Here is a 10,305-nt window from a genome sequence, read left to right as displayed (position 1 = left end):
CACTTTTTTAACCCATTAAAACCATTCTACCTTCAACATATTCCACCAGCCTGGAAATTCAAACTCTCTTTTTTCCAAGTTCAAAATAAATTCCAGGATTTTCCAGAATTCCTGGTTTTTCAAAGCCCTATTTCCACCTATCTATACTCCTTCCACATTTTTCGGCGCATTTCAACAATTTAAACCGTCAAAATAATTCTCTGAATTGGACAAAAAACGAAATTGTTTTTTTAACTGGAAAAATTCCCGCTTTTCCTGAAATTCCAGGAATTCCGTAATACCATTTCTCAATTCAACATGTTACTACTTCAACATTTCTCGACATATTCAAAAAATTCCAAAACCAACCATTCAGAACATTCAAGTCTTTTTTTTCCCCCAAAAAAATTCTTGCTTTTCCCGAAATTCCCAAATTTCCATGAAATCCCCATTGAAATGAGTGGGACATTTTTCAAGCTTCCACCTTTTCCACTTTTTTAACCCATTAAAACCATTCTACCTTCAACATATTCCACCATCCGGAAAATTCAAACTCTCTTTTTTCCAAGTTCAAAAAAATTCCAGGATTTTCCAGAACTCCCGGTTTTTCAAAGCCGTATTTCCACCTATCTTTACTCCTTCCACATTTTTCGGCGCATTTCAACAGTTTCACCGTCAAAACATTTCTCTAATCAGGTCAAAAAAACAAAGTTGTTTTTTGAACTGGAAAAATTCCCGTTTTTCCTGAAATTCTAGGAATTTCGTAATACCATTTTTCAATTCAACATGTTACTACTTGAACATTTCTCAACCGATTCAAAAACTTCCAACACCAACCATTTTAACTCATTCAGAACATTCAAGTCTTTTTTTCCCCCAAAAAAATTCTCGCTTTTCCCGAAATTCCCAAATTTCCATGAAATCCCCATTGAAATGAATGGGACATTTTTCAAGCTTCCACCATTTCCACTTTTTTAACCCATTAAAACCATTCTACCTTCAACATATTCCACCAGCCGGAAAATTCAAACTCTTTTTTTTCCAAGTTCAAAATAAATTCCAGGATTTTCCAGAATTCCTGGTTTTTCAAAGCCCTATTTCCACCTATCTATACTCCTTCCACATTTTTCGGCGCATTTCAACAATTTAAACCGTCAAAATAATTCTCTGAATTGGACAAAAAACGAAATGGTTTTTTTAACTGGAAAAATTCCCGCTTTTCCTGAAATTCCAGGAATTCCGTAATACCATTTCTCAATTCAACATGTTGCTACTTCAACATTTCTCGACATAGTCAAAAAATTCCAAAACCAACCATTCAGAACATTCAAGTCTTTTTTTTTCCCAAAAAATTCTCGCTTTTCCCGAAATTCCCAAATTTCCATGAAATCCCCATTGAAATGAATGGGACATTTTTCAAGCTTCCACCATTTCCACTTTTTTAACCCATTAAAACCATTCTACCTTCAACATATTCCACCATCCGGAAAATTCAAACTCTCTTTTTTCCAAGTTCAAAAAAATTCCAGGATTTTCCAGAACTCCCGGTTTTTCAAAGCCGTATTTCCACCTATCTTTACTCCTTCCACATTTTTCGGCGCATTTCAACAGTTTCACCGTCAAAACATTTCTCTAATCAGGTCAAAAAAACAAAGTTGTTTTTTGAACTGGAAAAATTCCCGTTTTTCCTGAAATTCCAGGAATTTCGTAATACCATTTTTCAATTCAACATGTTACTACTTCAACATTTCTCAACCGATTCAAAAACTTCCAACACCAACCATTTTAACTCATTCAGAACATTCAAGTCTTTTTTTCCCCCCAAAAAATTCTCGCTTTTCCCGAAATTCCCAAATTTCCATGAAATCCTCATTGAAATGAATGGGACATTTTTCAAACTTCCACCATTTCCACTTTTTTAACCCATTAAAACCATTCTACCTTCAACATATTCCACCATCCGGAAAATTCAAACTCTCTTTTTTCCAAGTTCAAAAAAATTCCAGGATTTTCCAGAACTCCCGGTTTTTCAAAGCCGTATTTCCACCTATCTTTACTCCTTCCACATTTTTCGGCGCATTTCAACAGTTTCACCGTCAAAACATTTCTCTAATCAGGTCAAAAAAACAAAGTTGTTTTTTGAACTGGAAAAATTCCCGTTTTTCCTGAAATTCCAGGAATTTCGTAATACCATTTTTCAATTCAACATGTTACTACTTGAACATTTCTCAACCGATTCAAAAACTTCCAACACCAACCATTTTAACTCATTCAGAACATTCAAGTCTTTTTTTCCCCCCAAAAAATTCTCGCTTTTCCCGAAATTCCCAAATTTCCATGAAATCCCCATTGAAAAGAATGGGACATTTTTCAAGCTTCCACCATTTCCACTTTTTTAACCCATTAAAACCATTCTACCTTCAACATATTCCACCAGCCTGGAAATTCAAACTCTCTTTTTTCCAAGTTCAAAATAAATTCCAGGATTTTCCAGAATTCCTGGTTTTTCAAAGCCCTATTTCCACCTATCTATACTCCTTCCACATTTTTCGGCGCATTTCAACAATTTAAACCGTCAAAATAATTCTCTGAATTGGACAAAAAACGAAATTGTTTTTTTAACTGGAAAAATTCCCGCTTTTCCTGAAATTCCAGGAATTCTGTAATACCATTTCTCAATTCAACATGTTACTACTTCAACATTTCTCGACATATTCAAAAAATTCCAAAACCAACCATTCAGAACATTCAAGTCTTTTTTTTTCCCCAAAAATTCTCGCTTTTCCCGAAATTCCCAAATTTCCATGAAATCCCCATTGAAAAGAATGGGACATTTTTCAAGCTTCCACCATTTCCACTTTTTTAACCCATTAAAACCATTCTACCTTCAACATATTCCACCATCCGGAAAATTCAAACTCTCTTTTTTCCAAGTTCAAAAAAATTCCAGGATTTTCCAGAACTCCCGGTTTTTCAAAGCCGTATTTCCACCTATCTTTACTCCTTCCACATTTTTCGGCGCATTTCAACAGTTTCACCGTCAAAACATTTCTCTAATCAGGTCAAAAAAACAAAGTTGTTTTTTGAACTGGAAAAATTCCCGTTTTTCCTGAAATTCCAGGAATTTCGTAATACCATTTTTCAATTCAACATGTTACTACTTGAACATTTCTCAACCGATTCAAAAACTTCCAACACCAACCATTTTAACTCATTCAGAACATTCAAGTCTTTTTTTCCCCCAAAAAAATTCTCGCTTTTCCCGAAATTCCCAAATTTCCATGAAATCCCCATTGAAAAGAATGGGACATTTTTCAAGCTTCCACCATTTCCACTTTTTTAACCCATTAAAACCATTCTACCTTCAACATATTCCACCAGCCTGGAAATTCAAACTCTCTTTTTTCCAAGTTCAAAATAAATTCCAGGATTTTCCAGAATTCCTGGTTTTTCAAAGCCCTATTTCCACCTATCTATACTCCTTCCACATTTTTCGGCGCATTTCAACAATTTAAACCGTCAAAATAATTCTCTGAATTGGACAAAAAACGAAATTGTTTTTTTAACTGGAAAAATTCCCGCTTTTCCTGAAATTCCAGGAATTCCGTAATACCATTTCTCAATTCAACATGTTACTACTTCAACATTTCTCGACATATTCAAAAAATTCCAAAACCAACCATTCAGAACATTCAAGTCTTTTTTTTTCCCAAAAAATTCTCGCTTTTCCCGAAATTCCCAAATTTCCATGAAATCCCCATTGAAATGAATGGGACATTTTTCAAGCTTCCACCATTTCCACTTTTTTAACCCATTAAAACCATTCTACCTTCAACATATTCCGCCATCCGGAAAATTCAAACTCTCTTTTTTCCAAGTTCAAAAAAATTCCAGGATTTTCCAGAACTCCCGGTTTTTCAAAGCCGTATTTCCACCTATCTTTACTCCTTCCACATTTTTCGGCGCATTTCAACAGTTTCACCGTCAAAACATTTCTCTAATCAGGTCAAAAAAACAAAGTTGTTTTTTGAACTGGAAAAATTCCCGTTTTTCCTGAAATTCCAGGAATTCCGTAATACCATTTCTCAATTCAACATGTTACTACTTCAACATTTCTCGACATATTCAAAAAATTCCAAAACCAACCATTCAGAACATTCAAGTCTTTTTTTTCCCCCAAAAAATTCTCGCTTTTCCCGAAATTCCCAAATTTCCATGAAATCCCCATTGAAATGAATGGGACATTTTTCAAGCTTCCACCATTTCCACTTTTTTAACCCATTAAAACCATTCTACCTTCAACATATTCCACCATCCGGAAAATTCAAACTCTTTTTTTTCCAAGTTCAAAAAAATTCCAGGATTTTCCAGAACTCCTGGTTTTTCAAAGCCCTATTTCCACCTATCTATACTCCTTCCACATTTTTCGGCGCATTTCAACAATTTAAACCGTCAAAACAATTCTCTGAATTGGACAAAAAACGAAATTGTTTTTTTTACTGGAAAAATTCCCGATTTTCCTGAAATTCCAGGAATTCCGTAATACCATTTCTCAATTCAACATGTTGCTACTTCAACATTTCTCTACAGATTCGAAACATTCCAACACCAACCATTTTAACTCATTCAGAACATTCAAGTCTTTTTTTTCCCCAAAAAATTCTCGCTTTTCCCGAAATTCCCAAATTTCCATGAAATCCCCATTGAAATGAGTGGGACATTTTTCAAGCTTCCACCATTTCCACTTTTTTAACCCATTAAAACCATTCTACCTTCAACATATTCCACCATCCGGAAAATTCAAACTCTCTTTTTTCCAAGTTCAAAAATTTTTTAGGATTTTCCTGAACTCCTGGTTTTTCAAAGCCGTATTTCCACCTATCTTTACTCCTTCCACATTTTTCGACGCATTTCAACAGTTTCACCGTCAAAACATTTCTCTAATCAGGACAAAAAAACAAAGTTGTTTTTTGAACTGGAAAAATTCCCGTTTTTCCTGAAATTCCAGGAATTTTGTAATACCATTTTTCAATTCAACATGTTACTACTTGAACATTTCTCAACCGATTCAAAAACTTCCAACACCAACCATTTTAACTCATTCAGAACATTCAAGTCTTTTTTTCCCCCAAAAAAATTCTCGCTTTTCCCGAAATTCCCAAATTTCCATGAAATCCCCATTGAAAAGAATGGGACATTTTTCAAGCTTCCACCATTTCCACTTTTTTAACCCATTAAAACCATTCTACCTTCAACATATTCCACCATCCGGAAAATTCAAACTCTCTTTTTTCCAAGTTCAAAAAAATTCCAGGATTTTCCAGAACTCCTGGTTTTTCAAAGCCCTATTTCCACCTATCTATACTCCTTCCACATTTTTCGGCGCATTTCAACAATTTAAACCGTCAAAGCAATTCTCTGAATTGGACAAAAAACGAAATTGTTTTTTTAACTGGAAAAATTCCCGCTTTTCCTGAAATTCCAGGAATTCCGTAATACCATTTCTCAATTCAACATGTTACTACTTGAACATTTCTCAACCGATTCAAAAACTTCCAACACCAACCATTTAACTCATTCAGAACATTTGAGTCTTTTTTTCCCCAAAAAATTCTCGCTTTTCCCGAAATTCCCAAATTTCCATGAAATCCCCATTGAAATGAGTGGGACATTTTTCAAGCTTCCACCTTTTCCACTTTTTTAACCCATTAAAACCATTCTACCTTCAACATATTCCACCATCCGGAAAATTCAAACTCTTTTTTTTCCAAGTTCAAAAAAATTCCAGGATTTTCCAGAACTCCTGGTTTTTCAAAGCCCTATTTCCACCTATCTATACTCCTTCCACATTTTTCGGCGCATTTCAACAGTTTCAACCGTCAAAACAATTCTCTGAATTGGACAAAAAACTAAATTATTTTTTTAACTGGAAAAATTCCCGCTTTTCCTGAAATTCCAGGAATTCCGTAGTACCATTTCTCAATTCAACATGTTACTACTTGAACATTTCTCAACCGATTCAAAAACTTCCAACACCAACCATTTAACTCATTCAGAACATTTGAGTCTTTTTTCCCCCAAAAAATTCTCGCTTTTCCCGAAATTCCCAAATTTCCATGAAATCCCCATTGAAATGAGTGGGACATTTTTCAAGCTTCCACCTTTTCCACTTTTTTAACCCATTAAAACCATTCTACCTTCAACATATTCCACCATCCTGAAAATTCAAACTCTCTTTTTTCCAAGTTCAAAAAAATTCCAGGATTTTCCAGAACTCCTGGTTTTTCAAAGCCCTATTTCCACCTATCTATACTCCTTCCACATTTTTCGGCGCATTTCAACAGTTTCACCGTCAAAACATTTCTCTAATCAGGACAAAAAAACAAAGTTGTTTTTTGAACTGGAAAAATTCCCGGTTTTCCTGAAATTCCAGGAATTTCGTAATACCATTCCTCAATTCAACATGTTACTACTTCAACATTTCTCGACCAATTTGAAAAATTCCAACACCAACTATTTCAATTTATTTAGACCATTCAAATTTTTGTTTACCATTTTCAAAAAAATTCCCACTCTTCCCAAAATTCCCAAATTTGGGGGAAATTCCCATTGAAACAACATTCTTCAAAGTTCCACAACTCCCACATTTTTCATCTGATTCTAAATGTTCCAACTTCAAAATATTCAGCTTGTTTGGGAATTGCGTGCTCTACTTCAACAATTCTATAAAAAAAAATCCCAGATTTCCTATAATTCCCTTTTTTTTTGTATTTTCCCCATTAAAAATTAATTGGCCATTTTTTCAAACTTCCACAATTCCCACATTCTTCAACCCATTCAAACCATTCCATCTTCAACACAATCAACTCATCCTGGAAATTCAAACTACCATTTTTCCACATTCAACAAATTTCCAGGAATTGACGTTTTTTTTGGTAACATATTTCCACCCTTCTTAAGTTTGACTTCATTTTTCAACCCATTTCAACCGTTCCACCGTCAAAACATTCATGTTCAGGACAAAAACCAAGGTGGTTAGGAGCTAGAAAATTCCCTGGGCGACCGGTGCAACGGACGTCGAGTAGATCTAGTTAATAGTGTGAGAGTCCAGTCCATAGTGGATCTAACAAAATATTGTGAGAGTCCAGTCCATAGTGGATTTAACATAATAGTGAGAGTCCAGTCCATAGTGGATCTAACATAATAGTGTGAGAGTCCAGTCCATAGTGGATCTAACATCATAGTGTGAGAGTCCAGTCCATAGTGGATCTAACATAATAGTGTGAGAGTCCAGTCCATAGTGGATCTAACATAATAGTGTGAGAGTCCAGTCCATAGTGGATCTAACATAATAGTGAGAGTCCAGTCCATAGTAGATATAACATAATAGTGAGAGTCCAGTCCATAGTAGATCTAACATAATAGTGAGAGTCCAGTCCATAGTGGATCTAACATAATAGTGAGAGTCCAGTCCATAGTAGATCTAACATAATAGTGAGAGTCCAGTCCATAGTGGATCTAACATAATAGTGAGAGTCCAGTCCATAGTGGATCTAACATGATAGTGAGAGTCCAGTCCATAGTGGATCTAACATAATAGTGTGAGAGTCCAGTCCATAGTGGATCTAACATAATAGTGAGAGTCCAGTCCATTGTAGATCTAACATAATAGTGAGAGTCCAGTCCATAGTGGATCTAACATAATAGTGTGAGAGTCCAGTCCATAGTGGATCTAACATAATAGTGTGAGAGTCCAGTCCATAGTGGATCTAACATAATAGTGAGAGTCCAGTCCATAGTGGATCTAGCATAATAGTGTGAGAGTCCAGTCCATAGTAGATCTAACATAATAGTAAGAGTCCAGTCCATAGTGGATCTAACATAATAGTGTGAGAGTCCAGTCCATAGTGGATCTAACATAATAGTGAGAGTCCAGTCCATAGTGGATCTAACATAATAGTGAGAGTCCAGTCCATAGTAGATCTAACATAATAGTGAGAGTCCAGTCCATAGTGGATCTAACATAATAGTGAGAGTCCAGTCCATAGTAGATCTCACATAATAGTGTGAGAGTCCAGTCCATAGTGGATCTAACATAATAGTGTGAGAGTCCAGTCCATAGTGGATCTAACATAATAGTGTGAGAGTCCAGTCCATAGTGGATCTAGCATAATAGTGACAGTCCAGTCCATAGTGGATCTAACATAATAGTGAGAGTCCAGTCCATAGTAGATCTAACATAATAGTGAGAGTCCAGTCCATAGTGGATCTAACATAATAGTGAGAGTCCAGTCCATAGTAGATCTAACATAATAGTGAGAGTCCAGTCCATAGTGGATCTAACATAATAGTGAGAGTCCAGTCCATAGTAGATCTAACATAATAGTGTGAGAGTCCAGTCCATAGTGGATCTAACATAACATTGTGAGAGTCCAGTACATAGTGGATCTAACATAATAGTGTGAGAGTCCAGTCCATAGTGGATCTAACATAATAGTGTGAGAGTCCAGTCCATAGTGGATCTAACATAATAGTGAGAGTCCAGTCCATAGTGGATCTAGCATAATAGTGTGAGAGTCCAGTCCATAGTAGATCTAACATAATAGTAAGAGTCCAGTCCATAGTGGATCTAACATAATAGTGTGAGAGTCCAGTCCATAGTAGATCTAACATAATAGTAAGAGTCCAGTCCATAGTGGATCTAACATAATAGTGAGAGTCCAGTCCATAGTGGATCTAACATAATAGTGAGAGTCCAGTCCATAGTAGATCTAACATAATAGTGAGAGTCCAGTCCATAGTAGATCTAACATAATAGTGAGAGTCCAGTCCATAGTGGATCTAACATAATAGTGAGAGTCCAGTCCATAGTAGATCTAACATAATAGTGTGAGAGTCCAGTCCATAGTGGATCTAATATAATATTGTGAGAGTCCAGTACATAGTGGATCTAACATAATAGTGTGAGAGTCCAGTCCATAGTGGATCTAACATAATAGTGAGAGTCCAGTCCATAGTGGATCTAACATAATAGTGTGAGAGTCCAGTCCATAGTGGATCTAACATAATAGTGTGAGAGTCCAGTCCATAGTGGATCTAACATAATAGTGAGAGTCCAGTCCATAGTGGATCTAGCATAATAGTGAGAGTCCAGTCCATAGTGGATCTAACATAATAGTGTGAGAGTCCAGTCCATAGTAGATCCAACATAATAGTGAGAGTCCAGTCCATAGTGGATCTAACATAATAGTGAGAGTCCAGTCCATAGTGGATCTAACATAATAGTGTGAGAGTCCAGTCCATAGTAGATCTAACATAATAGTAAGAGTCCAGTCCATAGTGGATCTAACATAATAATGAGAGTCCAGTCCATAGTGGATCTAACATAATAGTGTGAGAGTCCAGTCCATAGTAGATCCAACATAATAGTGAGAGTCCAGTCCATAGTGGATCTAACATAATAGTGAGAGTCCAGTCCATAGTGGATCTAACATAATAGTGTGAGAGTCCAGTCCATAGTAGATCTAACATAATAGTAAGAGTCCAGTCCATAGTGGATCTAACATAATAATGAGAGTCCAGTCCATAGTGGATCTAACATAATAGTGAGAGTCCAGTCCATAGTAGATCTAACATAATAGTGAGAGTCCAGATGAGTGGTCCACCCTGGGTCCTGACTTTGGACAGCTAGCGCCTCATCTGTGGTCACCAAATCACCCCCCCTCCACGAAGGAGATCCCGCTTTTCCCAAAATTCTCCAATTTCCAGGAAGTTCCCATTGAAACGAATGGTACATTTTTCCAAGTTGCACAATACCCAAATGATTCAACCTACTCAAACATCAACACATTCCACTCATCCTGGACATTTAAATGAACCCTTTCCCAAAGTTCCAAACCAAATTTCGTTTTTCCTGGCAATTCAAACTACATTCTGTCAGCATTTCAGTATTCACACTAGCATTCATTTCGTGGAGGTCACTCTACTGCTCAAAAGATCTTCGCCCAACGTGGGGCTCGAACCCACGACCCTGAGATTAAGAGTCTCATGCTCTACCGACTGAGCTAGCCAGGCCTTACTATCTTGAGTAACACTACAATAACTTGAGATTTGATTGTTGAGAGTTGATTTGTTATCAATGTTTTGTTAGTACATGAGAATTGATACCATGAATTGATTAACGTGAACCCCGACTTGAACAAGTTGAAAACTTTATTGGGGTGTTACCATTTAGTGGCACCCCAATAAAGTTTTCAACTTGTTTAAGTCGGGGTCCACGTTAATCAATTCATGGTATCAGTTCTCATGTACTAACCAGGATCTTCA

The 10,305-nt window shown here is 36.3% G+C and overlaps 1 non-coding gene across 1 annotated transcript; it reads right to left on the bottom strand.

Moving 5' to 3' along the window:
- Window positions 1-9,980: 9,980 nt before the first annotated feature.
- Window positions 9,981-10,053, bottom strand: trnak-cuu (transfer RNA lysine (anticodon CUU)). The gene has a single exon. It is a non-coding gene; the product is annotated as a tRNA-Lys (tRNA).
- Between the last annotated feature and the right edge of the window lie 252 nt (window positions 10,054-10,305).

Source organism: Nerophis lumbriciformis, linkage group LG39, assembly GCF_033978685.3.
Source record: "Nerophis lumbriciformis linkage group LG39, RoL_Nlum_v2.1, whole genome shotgun sequence".
NCBI classification, from domain to species: domain Eukaryota; kingdom Metazoa; phylum Chordata; class Actinopteri; order Syngnathiformes; family Syngnathidae; genus Nerophis; species Nerophis lumbriciformis.
The sequence above is the reverse complement of the archived record's forward strand: the minus strand, read 5'-3'. Positions and strand labels throughout refer to the sequence as shown.